General features: G+C 41.9%; 1 long non-coding RNA gene across 1 annotated transcript; it reads right to left on the bottom strand.

Moving 5' to 3' along the window:
• Window positions 1-1,176: 1,176 nt before the first annotated feature.
• On the bottom strand, window positions 1,177-7,983 carry LOC146189517 (uncharacterized). The gene is made up of 3 exons (XR_014707303.1): window positions 7,926-7,983; window positions 5,505-5,614; window positions 1,177-1,325 (listed from the first exon to the last, which is right to left on the bottom strand). It is a non-coding gene; the product is annotated as an uncharacterized LOC146189517 (long non-coding RNA).
• Window positions 7,984-12,267: the final 4,284 nt, after the last annotated feature.

Raw genomic sequence — 12,267 nt, 5'->3', positions numbered from 1 at the left:
CATTTACACCGGGGAAAAGTTCTGTTTTTACTTTTCTAAAAAATAATTTCCTCTTATAAACATACCGGAGGTATTGCTTAGACATTGCCTTTCTTTTTTTCAAACCGCTTGCTGAAATCCCTCCACAGTTGAATCCAGATTGAAAGCTTGCGCAATTGTCTTTTTTGTATCGTCATTTTCGGGGCCCAAATTTTTAAAAATTGCATTAATGAAAGACCATAGCGCAAATCTGTGCATAGGCCGGGCGGTGGTCGCCTACCCGCGGGCCGAGCCAGCCTTGCCCTGGCCGCGGCCCCAGAGCTGGAGCTTATTGATCTGAGATTTTTCATATCATCAACATGGACCTAATGAAGAGCAAATACATCACGGCCAATGGTCAAATAGGCACATGGCAGCCTCGAATGGGGAAGCGAGCGTGTGGATATCCACATTACCTGTGCGCGCGACCTCTTTGTCCTCCTATTGTATTGGTCGCCACTGTCCTCTACCTCGCTACAGCGCAGAAGCGGCGAAAAAAAAAGGTGAACCGCAACTTTCATGACGTCGCACTGACAGCCAATTTTTCGCCGATCTCATCTCGGTGGGAGCGGTAGTCGGAGATGCAGGGGCGAGAGAGCGAAGTGTTAAAGGCGGCCCGGGGAGAAAAGATCAGAGCGCCAGTCGAATGGCTTCCGCAGCTGACTTACTTGTTGCCTGCACCGCGCGTGCGCGATCGAGGGAAGCTTTACTCCTTTGGCGGACGCATATAAACCATTTACAAGCCCATTCTAATTTGTGTCGTTCACCGCTGCCACAGGTGTGAACCGAATGGAGAGGTGCCAACCCTGCTTCTAACCGAAAATGTTTTTATGAGACCTTTTAACCTGAGATCGATCATTTTCTTTTCAAATATGAAATGCAGGCCGACACCGGTATTACCGCACTAAATATTTTCTTCTCTACGAAGCGCACCTAAACTGAAACGATATCCAGTGCGGCACAAATATTTTGTTCCCATTTTGATGCCCACAATTTCGCTGTCACTTTAATCTTTTATTTTACAGAATTCACCGTACCTTTTGCTACCGTAAATAACTATTTGCTGTTTAGTATAGTACTTTAAAGCAATAGTTCGACATTACATAGTTGTTTGAAACATTGTATGTTAGATTACTCACTGCATTTGCTTAAGTCGTCGCATTCTCCTTCTGAGTTACGAAATGTTTCAGCTACACAACGACACACGGCCACCCTGGCCTGGCACACAGTGGGCATTACTCCAGGGCATCTTGCTTCTTGTACCTGTCTACGTTGGCAGATGTGTGGAGCTTCGTTTTTCTTGCAGTCTTTAAGGAGGAAAACGGCGCTCAGTGCTTCATTGAGAGAAAAACATTACAAAGTAAACATCTATATATTCTCTCCTTCAAGACCTTTTCTTCACACGTCTAAACTACGCAATGTATTTAAAAAATATGTATACAAACATAAAGTCTGGCTTTTCTTACCATTGGCCCAGAAATCATTATTCTAATATCAAACCACCGACCTTTTCTGACTCAGTGATTTGAAGCTCAGACAATATGCTCGAGGCAGTTATTTTTGAACAAACGTATTTCATAAGTATTTCCAAATTTCAAAAGTTATTTGCATCGGCGACATAGTAGAGCGCAGCAATTTTGGGTGATTCAAAGCGATCGTTCAAACCTGTAAAAGCTTACTTCACAAAGGAAACCAGAAACCCTGCCGAAAGCTCTTAGGACAAATACATCCGTGGCATGTGGCGAATAATAAGTGCCGAAAACACAAATCCTGCCTTACTTGAAGGCAGCAAGGCAAGAATCATTTCGTAATATAGCTGTTCAACTTCAATGTTAACTTTAGAGGCTGCATATGTTTTAAAGAAGAGAACACAGGCGAAAAATTTGTTGCGATCGTTAATAATTAAACACAAATATTTTGGCCCCGCTATGACTGTCGTGTTCACTAATATCGGTGGCTGAATATCTTCTTCGATGAGTACTTCAGCTAAGACGAGTGTTCGTGAAGCACTGGTTGCATGTGAAAAAAAAAATATAATGAGATTACAATAAAAAAAAAGGTTCGGGGCAACACTTCTACTTTTTTATGAAGAGAAGGCTACTCGTAAGCACGGCATATGAGTAACTGGCGGATGCTGCTACTCTTCTTATTGTTCTTATTCAACCAAACTATTTTCTATATTTTTTTATTTATTTTAGCATGACGGCCTTAAGAATTACAGATGAAAGTGGTGTTCAAATAAATATTGCTAATGTTCTCCGTGCTCGACGTCCTCAAGAGGGTTCTTTGTAAAATGGGTTGTAAAAGGGGTGCATAAACAGAATAATATTCTGGCTAGCTGCAGTGAAAGTGCTTCATATAAAGCTTCATAGAGATCGAATAAATACGTTGGTTTACTTGATTTAGGCCTTGCTTTCTTTTCGCAATGACACATCGATGTAAATTATATTTCAAAAATTATCTGATGTTCAAATGTAAGGACGTCATTTGCAATAGATCACACAGCGTCCCCACAAAAAATATCTAAAAAAATTCTATCCTATTTTCAGTACACATGCAGGCCTGCCAAAGCCTCCGAAGGCTTGAGTGGCAGTGCCCGGCAATGAACAGCATTAAGGCCATGCACCGAGCAGGCATGTTGCAAAAAACAAAAGCTGCAAAAAAAATGAGAGAAGAAAATGGGTTCAAAAATAGCGAACGCAAAAATACACACACAGGTGAGAAAACATGCAAAAACATAAGTAACAAAGCTGTGAACTGGAACCAACATCTTAATTTACAAGACAATCTTTCACTATCTTTTGGAATTAGCAGAAAATATTTCTTTGGGTAACCGGTTAAAGCAGAGGGAGCATAATGTATTCAAAGACGCTTTGCCATTGCATGTACGCAGTCTATAGGCACGAGAAAACGATCCCGAATTTGCAGATCTTTCAAAGTAACATAAGGTGTGCAAAAATTATTTGATCAGATGTATTTAAAAACTATTGTTTCAGAAAATAGATGCGAAAAGTGAGAAATATGTGAAAGTTCAAAAACGTTACTATGTTCATCACGTTACCTACATGTAATACTGATATAAGGGTGGATTTCAGTACACTGTTCACTTTCTTCCGCCAAAATGCCGAGCAGAAATAAAGCAGAAAATACCACAGCGTAACAAACTGTAGTATAAGGCGTATACCATTTGCTTGCGTACATTCATTGGGCTAAGGGAGATGACAGAGTAAAGCAAACACGCAACTTTCCACAGCTGAGAACATACAAAAGACAAATAAGTATCCAAGACGTCTCGGAATCGAAGCACACTTCTAAGTATTTGACTGTTGAGACACACAGGCATAATTTACGAACATTTGTAAAGAACACAATTAGGTCTGTGCGAACGAATTGACACGTCATAAAAATTTCCTTTAAATAATTGTGAAAAAATACTAATTGTGTGTTTTATTGTTAACATTTAGTAAGTTATTGCTAAACCATTACAAACATAAATCGCTGTTATGTTGAATAGAAGGTAATGTTATCTTATAGTCTTTGTGTCTAGAACCTAAGAGCGAATCATCAGCGTTATGAAAAACACGGAACAGTTTCCAAACAGAGCTGAAATCATTTACATATAAATTAAACAAAATAGGTGCAAGTATAAATCCTTGAGGAACACCGGATCTAATCTGCTACAGGCCACTTGTATATTTACCTAATGCAACAAGCTGTGAGAGATTAGATAGATAATTAACAAGAAGAGACAGAAAAGAACCTCTAAGCCCATAATTGTGGAGTTCATCTGATTAATAGTCAAACGCCTTAGACACATACATAAAAGACACAAGCAAATTCATTTTCTTCAATGCAGCTGTTTAGTGGCCCAGAATGGAGAGCCAACAAAAAGGAATGCGTAATTGAACCTATGATTGGGAATGTTTAGAGATGCCTTTATTAGTTTTATTTCTGTTCAACTAACTGCGCAAAAATATTATTGCGAGATGTGTCTGGTATAATAAAATTTAGCCTTATTTCTAAGGTAGGCGTAAAGCTCGCCTAATAGTCCGGAGTCGCGTACGATCTGTTGTTAAAAGTAGTTCAGCGAAAAACGTATCGTTAAGACAAGACTATAGAGAGACGAGGACAGAACGTCATGCAGGAAAATCCAGCGCGTGCGCGCGCCTATGTGTGTGTGTGTGTGTGTGTGTGTGTGTGTGTGTGTGTGTGTGTGTGTGTGTGTGTGTGTGTGTGTGTGTGTGTGTGTGTGTGTGTGTGTGTGTGTGTGTGTGTGTGTGTGTGTGTGCGTGTGCGTGTGTGTGTGTGTGTGTGTGTGTGTGTGTGTGTGTGTGCGCGCGCGTGCGCGCGCGACCAAGCGAGTGTCATTCACAGCTTTAAGTCATACCGGCCGATCATAGTACAAATACTCATTCACTTCTAGAGTTTTTGAAAAATTTAGTGTTAGATGCCTTCAGATTGCATTTTTCTGCCCGTAGGTATCAAATGAAGACAAGGGCAGCTGTACTCTTCCATCACTTTTTAGAGCCTGCATTACGGAAAGTAGCCAGGCAGTTGGTTATTGATCTTAAAACTGCGGCCAGGTTAAGAGGACACTTATGAAGAGAGGCACTGCGCAGAGGTAATAAGTTTTTCTGTTGATCCCCAAGCTAATTTGACGGATGTAGTACCCCCGAAATAACATTTTAGGCAAAGACTCGATACAGAACAAAACTTAGTGTTGGTGTCACTAAACTTACCACAAAAACCGAAGAACGAGAACCAGTCGCTCTGCTGATGTTCATTTGAGGTGGAGAGAGGACACCCTCTCCTGTTCAATTCTTTCTGCCCGATTTAAGTTTTATGTTTTTGAAGGAAGAGAGTGTCTCCATATTCAAGTGCACTATGGAATTAAGTTTTTTCTTTATTTTACAGTTATCGACAGACGAAGCATAATGTCACCAGTTTTTTAGAGAGCCAAACGACTCTTGACATTTCAAATCGACGAAAAAGCTTCTTTTTAATTTGAATTTTATGTACCCTATATACATCGCCGTGCATAGAGGACTTTAAAGTGTGCGATTTTAAAAATCAGGGAGGACAAACTTTACGTTTTTGAAGATAGATTATTAGCAGTCTAGTTAAGGTTATTTCTTTCGCTGCTTGGAATAAGAAATGCTGCCAGACTGCACGCCAGACGTAAACTGACATTTCGTTTGGTGTTATTTGTAGAACTTAACGATCCAAAGCAAGGCTTTAATGGACGCTGTTGTGAACGGCTGCATGTACATTCGATCACCTGGGGTCTTTATTATGTCCTCACATCTCACAGTACACAAGCTCCGTGCAATGTTCCTCATTCCAACATGAGGCCAGCGAAGTTAGACATAACCTCAGCTATTACAGCTCAATGGTCCAGTGACCTAAACATCGAGACATCACCGCTTGGCAGAAATTGATATTTAAACGCGCCTTGTGAAAATAAAATTTACATCTCAGATACATACCTAAACCAGATGAATAAAACAGTGTACTTTTCAGAACAACCAGGACGAATAGTACATGCCAGTTTTTGTTGTCCATGATAACTTTATGTCGAGCGTGGTAAACAAGGAACCTAAAGGAATGAGCAAAATTTTTCTTAAGTAGAAACGAAAACATATTGTACAATGAAATGACACACATAGCGCAATAACGAGCAAAACCAAGCGTTTATTGCAGGCTTAAGCCAAAATCTGTGTCCAGTTTTCTGGTCATCTGTACCGCGCCTTCATCTCCGGCTTCCACGGTAGCTGGCCTCTTTTTTTTTTTTTTTTTTTGCCCATAAAAGCAACCTAACACATCGATGCACTTTTCTTCGCTCTGTCTGCTGAACGCGGAGATGAATATTTATTTCATTCACGACGCCCGCTGGGGACCATGACCTTAATTGCCTGACGGCAGCCATCAAATTTAATTGAATGCATGCTCCTTCCACATTTCGCACGCGGTGGAGTTATACGAAATCGGTAAGAATGCATTTTCCTCCAGGAAAAAAGCATATTATGGAACCGAAACAATTCTGAATAACGCAGTACAATTTAACGGCCGCAACCTACCAGAAGCAGGTAGTGTAGTTAAGATATTTTACTTCCTTTGTGTACTCTTGATCGATTATCCTGAGATACAAAAATTCAAGGAAGAAGAAGATTTGCAGCTGATTTTTCACAAATCTGCTACAATTCTTGCTTGTACGCTTAAACAATTTCCGTATCAATTTCGATATACACCTCTTCGAGTTGAGTTGCATTTAAGTGAATCTTCGCAATAAACTTTCTCTAAATGTTTATCTTTGTTTCCTCCTATTTTTTTCGACAGTGTTATTAATATTTTCTAGAAAATTGCTAGTTGGCGTTGTATGTAAAAAATCGGAATTGTTTCAGGGAGCTGGGAGCTGGCAGTTGACATGACTGGGCACTGGATCATACGATTCTGCTATATGACATGATCACGTACCAGGGCCAATCCTTAGAAGCTTTTAAGGCATACGCATGGTTGTTGACGAGGAATTTAACGGCTACCTGTCCTCTCATCGCTGTATCACGATACCACGTGCATGCAACTAAACCCCCTGATGATTTGACCTGAAGACTTTGGCTTGTATAGTTCAAATCTGCCAGGTTCAGTTTCAGTTAGCGGCGTTTAGGGAACCGCAAATTCCCACTACACTACCACCAGCAGCATCGCACAACTGATCGCCTTAACTGTATGTTGCTCCCCAGCCCCTAGAAACTGAGGGTCACACATTTTTGAAGTATTCATATAGGCTAAGGTGGCCTATTACCAAATCAAGTTGTTGAACACTGTTCTCTTGAGGGAATGTGGTTTTAGTGGTAGTGAGAGAGGCTGCTCTCGCCCCAGAGCTGTATATGCAGTTTCATTGTAATGTACAGTCTTTGTCAAAAGTGTAGAGCTCAAGGGGTCTATTTCCGAACGCCTTTATGCGGCTTGTAATGCACTTCCAGTGTTCCAAATCTTTTGATGGCAAGACGATTTTTTGTTATACCCTCTCCAATGAAAAGTGCTTCCATTAATGCTAAATGAGCGTCGCTATATGGAAGAGAAGCAGACCACCTGGGCTCTACACTTTTGACAAAGACTGTACATCTCTATACGAGGAAGAATTCGGCAGCTCCGGGATTAAATTTTTTTTTTCTACTCGGGGCAAATGTTTTACGTGTACTTTAACTTTAACATGCACTCACGGGTGGAGCCGCTCTCTCCGTCTAGCTCTTAATGTGTTTATGCAGTATGGATATGTGAAAGAGCCCTGTTCTCTAATTAGGCAGTATTTCCCGATAGCAGGTTGAGTAAGAGCAATGTGCGTACTCTTACAAATTATTTTTGGAAAACTCAAGCCTAATTACCATTAATATAACGTAAATTGTATAAACTTTCCTTTAAGTATATTGTACCCCTTGGACAATGTTATTGTACACAACAATATTTGCCAAAGTTCTGCTTGCCGTTTTTGCACAGCATTGCAAGCAAGATATAAGTTATCTTGGATGAAGTATTGTTTGCTACAGCATTATTATGATTTGAAAGTTTGATGTTCAGTGAACGTTTGCGCAACGACACTACATCGACGCGCCCGATAAAAACTCCTCTTCTAATCAAGCGGCTTTATAATGTGTTTCCTACATCGTTTCTTTACGTTCTAGCCCTATTTTCACGTAAGCCCGCGGATCCTGACCGAGGAACGCTCGACGGCAATCCCTTATTTTCGGAACTTGTGATCTCTGCTACCATTGGCCATGCCCGAAGTGAAAGAACTGCTGATATATGAGTTGAAATTCTGGAAATAGCTTATAAAGAGTCATTCTATTGTTATAATCACTGCAGTGAAATTTCGTGGGCTTTTCGATGGTGAACAAGGTACGACTTACGTGATCAAATTCTTGGTTCTGTATTCAAGTTCTTTATTCTTCCAGCGAATGTTTTAAACTGCAAATAAGTTGAGGGAAATTTTTTTGAGTACCTTTATACCCAAATTAGGGTACTTTATAAGTATTTCAATGTTGCCAAGAAGGCACTCTAGAACAATTTACTTTTCTTGCTTTTAGCGCCTTGAAGCAAGGAGGCGCTGCAGTATCCTGATGAATTTATGACTTACCGTAAGAATACCACCGGAGCTGATGCAACCTTTTCACCTTCAACCGATCAGACTGACCTCAAGAGAAAGGGGCAGTGTTTATTATTTATTTGTCGCGCTCATCTGTCGCGCTCATATTTATTTGTCGCGCTCACAGCTAGATTCAGTAGTTTTTGTTTGAAATATTCCCATTGCAAAGCATGGCTATTCATAACATAAAAGCAGATTGAGCTTGTTTGTGATCCATTACAGGTTAACAGTTGAAAGGACGTAACGGGAACCAAGGAAAGAGAACAACACAATTCAGCCTTTGAGTCGTCCTCTTCTCCTTTGTTCTCGGTACGTTTTTTGAGCTGCCAACGAATGAGTGTTACCCATGTTCGTTCTCTATACTGCAGCCCGGAATACTGTACCAAACTGATTTTTGTAGACTGACAAAGCGATAGTGGCTGGCGCTAGAAACAATATACAAGAACGCAGCGCATGCCTGTACAGACTATCCAAAATATGTATACATTCCGATTCTCCCAGATTATTGACAATGAACGGTATTAAGGGATGTTATTATCTGCATGCCACGAGAAATTTAAAAACAGACTATGTTGCACCAGCTGCAGCCGCATAAAATCAGGTGACTTTACAAAGGCCGAATATAACCTCCTCTTTGGGCCTAAACAAAAATAACTTCTAAAAATTTTACTAAATTCCATTGTGAAACCCAGAAATTAACGCGACAAGTCAATGGCGTATGTCGTCGAAAATGCAAAGCTTACACAGACACATTTGTCATTGAACGTACGCGGGCAACAACGAGACCAACACTTTGCGAGTTATGCACAGAGCGGGAATAAGTAACAGGCCACACGCACTCGCTTGTAATGGAGCTTCACGTTGTCTATGATTAGACGGTGTCTCTGCATACTGTACCGCCGGTAAGAGAGGCTGATATTTTATTGTCATCATCATTTGTCGGGCTCTATTCTTTGCAGGGCGAAATCCTCTCGTATTCCTCCAATAACCTCGTCATTTGCTGCCTGTGCTCGCTTGACGCCAGCAAACTCCCTAACATCATACTGGCTCCTAAATTTCTGCCGCCCCTGCTAAGTTTTCACTCCTTTAGGATTCAATTTCTCAGCCTTAACAACCATCGGTTGTTTTCGCTCTGCTCTAGGTGTCCTGCTTATATCCATGTCTTGTTTGTGTTTTAGACTAGAATGTCAATGACTCGAGTTATTTATTTGACCCACCATATTTGCACCGACTCTATCGCGGCTAGTAAACAACTAAAAAATTCACAAAATACTCATCTTCACTCAGCGTATACATGCCCTAATTACAAATAAAATATTAGCCTTTATAAAAATTGTATTCATGAATCTGCTCAGAATACTGATCACAGGAATGTAGACGCCCTTTCACATCAAACCCGAAACGCGGGGGTGCCTCATGAATCTTGCCTTCAGATCGACGTTGCGCTAATTTAAATTTGCTTCATGATAAAGAAACATGTACGTGCCCTGCTCCCTCGTACATGTACCCCTTTCCTCATAACCTGATTAGAGCTGAGGAGGTATCACCCACAAAGATTAAGGCTGAGACCCCCGTCTCTTACCCGTGCTGGTGTGCCGATGGAGACCTCACAAATTTCAGTGCAGAGTAAAGCCCCACGCAACCCATTACAGCTTTGAGGTGTGCATTCACCCCTTATACACGTGCTATGGTATGCACATCTCAAGCACCAAAACAATAAAAAGAGTTCGGAGTTACGGCTTCAAGGGATGAAACCTGAATTTGTGGCAAAGAGAAAAAGCGCAGCAAAAGCCAGAATACAGGCAAAATTTAAGGAATAATCGAATAAACGCAAAGCGCGCATTGTGCACTATTTTCAGTGCATTTTTATTGCGTAAGCAATACTACGCCAGGTTTAAGCACGTTGCGTAAACTCCGCCGGTAGCCACGTTTTACCTTTAGAACGACCGCAGATGAGGCCCCTCTTCAAGCCGTCTGGTAAACTCGGTCGGTAGCCACGCCGCACCGCAGCTATACAGCTGCGACGCTGCCGAGTGGAGGCGCTGGCGTCCCTGAGGGGGAGGCGCTGCGCATTCGCGAGATGTTTCGGAATGTGCAGAGGAGCTAGAAACTGAGTATAAAAAAAGCGTGTTCGCTTGCTTTGCCCAACCATTCGACATGCTGTCTGATAAATAGCAAGAGAAGCTACGTCGGCTTGCTGCAGCCAGGTAGCAACAAAGGGCTCAAGAAACGGAAAAGCTTCAATAGACTATTAGATTTAATGCAGAATCGCTTACGTAGCCTACCGGGTTTAACTAAAGCTAAACCCCAACTAATGTTTTTTCTTTATTTTGACATTTTGTCACCTGTCACTTTCGAACCTTACGTCCTCCCGGCGCTCGCTTACTGCTATGGCGAAAACAGGGCTGAAACTATGTGCAGTTAAAGACTGCGCTACCCTATAAAGCGCTTAAGTGTTCTCTGCGCTGTCTATGGATTGTAGCGACGAATGGAAACTGGGCTACGTCTAGTGCCGCGAAGTAATATAACAACTGTGAATATTTGTTTTCTCTATAGTCTCAAAGAAACGAGCCATCGCTGTCAATAAAGGGTTCCAAGGGCTGCCCCACCGCAGTGGCGCATTTATTACAGCACTCTACCATTGAAACTAAGTATGTGGGATCGAATCCTAGCCGGTGCAGCCGCTTTTCGACACAGCTGAAAGCAAGGCGCCCATCAGTGAACGTTCAAAAACGGAAATGATCGATATTTCCGGAACACTCAGTTGTTTTGGAACGTTAACCCCACACATCTTGCACCATCGCATTTCTGAGCTGCAAACTTTAAATCAACGGAAATCTAAGCAACTGATGGGGACCTGGCACTAACGAAAAGGTAAGACGAGTTACCTCCGTTAGAGCTATTATAGAACGAAATCCCGGGCTATTTTCTGTCTTGCTTGTTTTCCACTTGGTCTAACTGCAGTTCTATTTGTACACGATTATACTTGTTACAAAATTTCTGTGGCTATGGGCCTGGTACGCAGCAGTCATTCCTCTATATGTGGCGCCATCTAGGAGCCACTGCGTCATACGGTGGAGATTTAGCTGTGGCCTCAGCGTTCAGGTATGATGTTGCGGCGCTTTTTACCGGAGGGCACGCCTTAAATCCTACTTGCTGCGGAATCTTCGAGCCGCCCTGTCATATGGCGGCGCTTAAAGCTCACATAAACCTGGTTTTACCAGCCAAACACCCCGCTGCGGCGGCTTATCGGTCCAAACAGTCCTCCGCTGAACCCGATTATCCTGGTTCGATCACGCTGCCGTTCAACTGCGATGCTGCCTTTTAGAGTCAGCACTGCAAGAGGTCATTGTTAGTCCTTGGTGAGTCATAGGCTCGATCCCTCTATGCTGGTTGGCGAAATTGTGACTCGTAGGGAGCCGCGCTTTGTCGGCGTTTGTTCGAAAAGAACCTCAGTAGGCTAAATGCCTGCGATCTCATAAAACAGCCAAACCAGGGAAAGCGACGGTGTAAACATTAGACAAAATTCGTGTCGATAGTTTGAGTATATGAGCGCTTTTGCAGTGAAAGCACCAGTCCATGAGTACCCAAGCTATTTAAAATTAAAGTAATTTGCGGTCTGGGGAATCTATATAGGCAAGTTTGGATGTCCTTTATTAGTTTAAAACTTCTAATGTGGCACAGAAAACACATCCCGCTTGAATAGGCAACTGAACTAAGGAGAAAAGTCTTCCAGCAGCACAATTTTAAACTTTATTCTACATTCTGAAATTCAAAACAGCCTTCTGCTTTGACCACCTGGTGTTCAGCAGCAAAACTATGTAATAAAAACTCGTACATCTCGCCAATTTGAGTTATCAACCCGCTTAAGTAATGAAGAAGGGACGACATTGTAAAAGGCCCGCAACAAAAGCCACCATTTTATGAGTTTAATAGAGAGCGATCAATCTCATCTAAAGTGTAAAACTAGAAACCACGAGTTTTCATCCGAGATAATTTCCTACGAACTTACATTTCCGTCGTATCGTTCGTGGTCTCCCTTAGATAAAAAAGCTGTGCCTTCTTCGGAACTTTTCACGCGTACTTCCAGGCGCTCGTACGTAGAT

Source organism: Amblyomma maculatum, chromosome 5 (assembly GCF_055883805.1).
Source record: "Amblyomma maculatum isolate TAMU_Amacu chromosome 5, ASM5588380v1, whole genome shotgun sequence".
Lineage (NCBI taxonomy): Eukaryota > Metazoa > Arthropoda > Arachnida > Ixodida > Ixodidae > Amblyomma > Amblyomma maculatum.
This window is presented reverse-complemented; position numbering and strand designations above follow the sequence as displayed.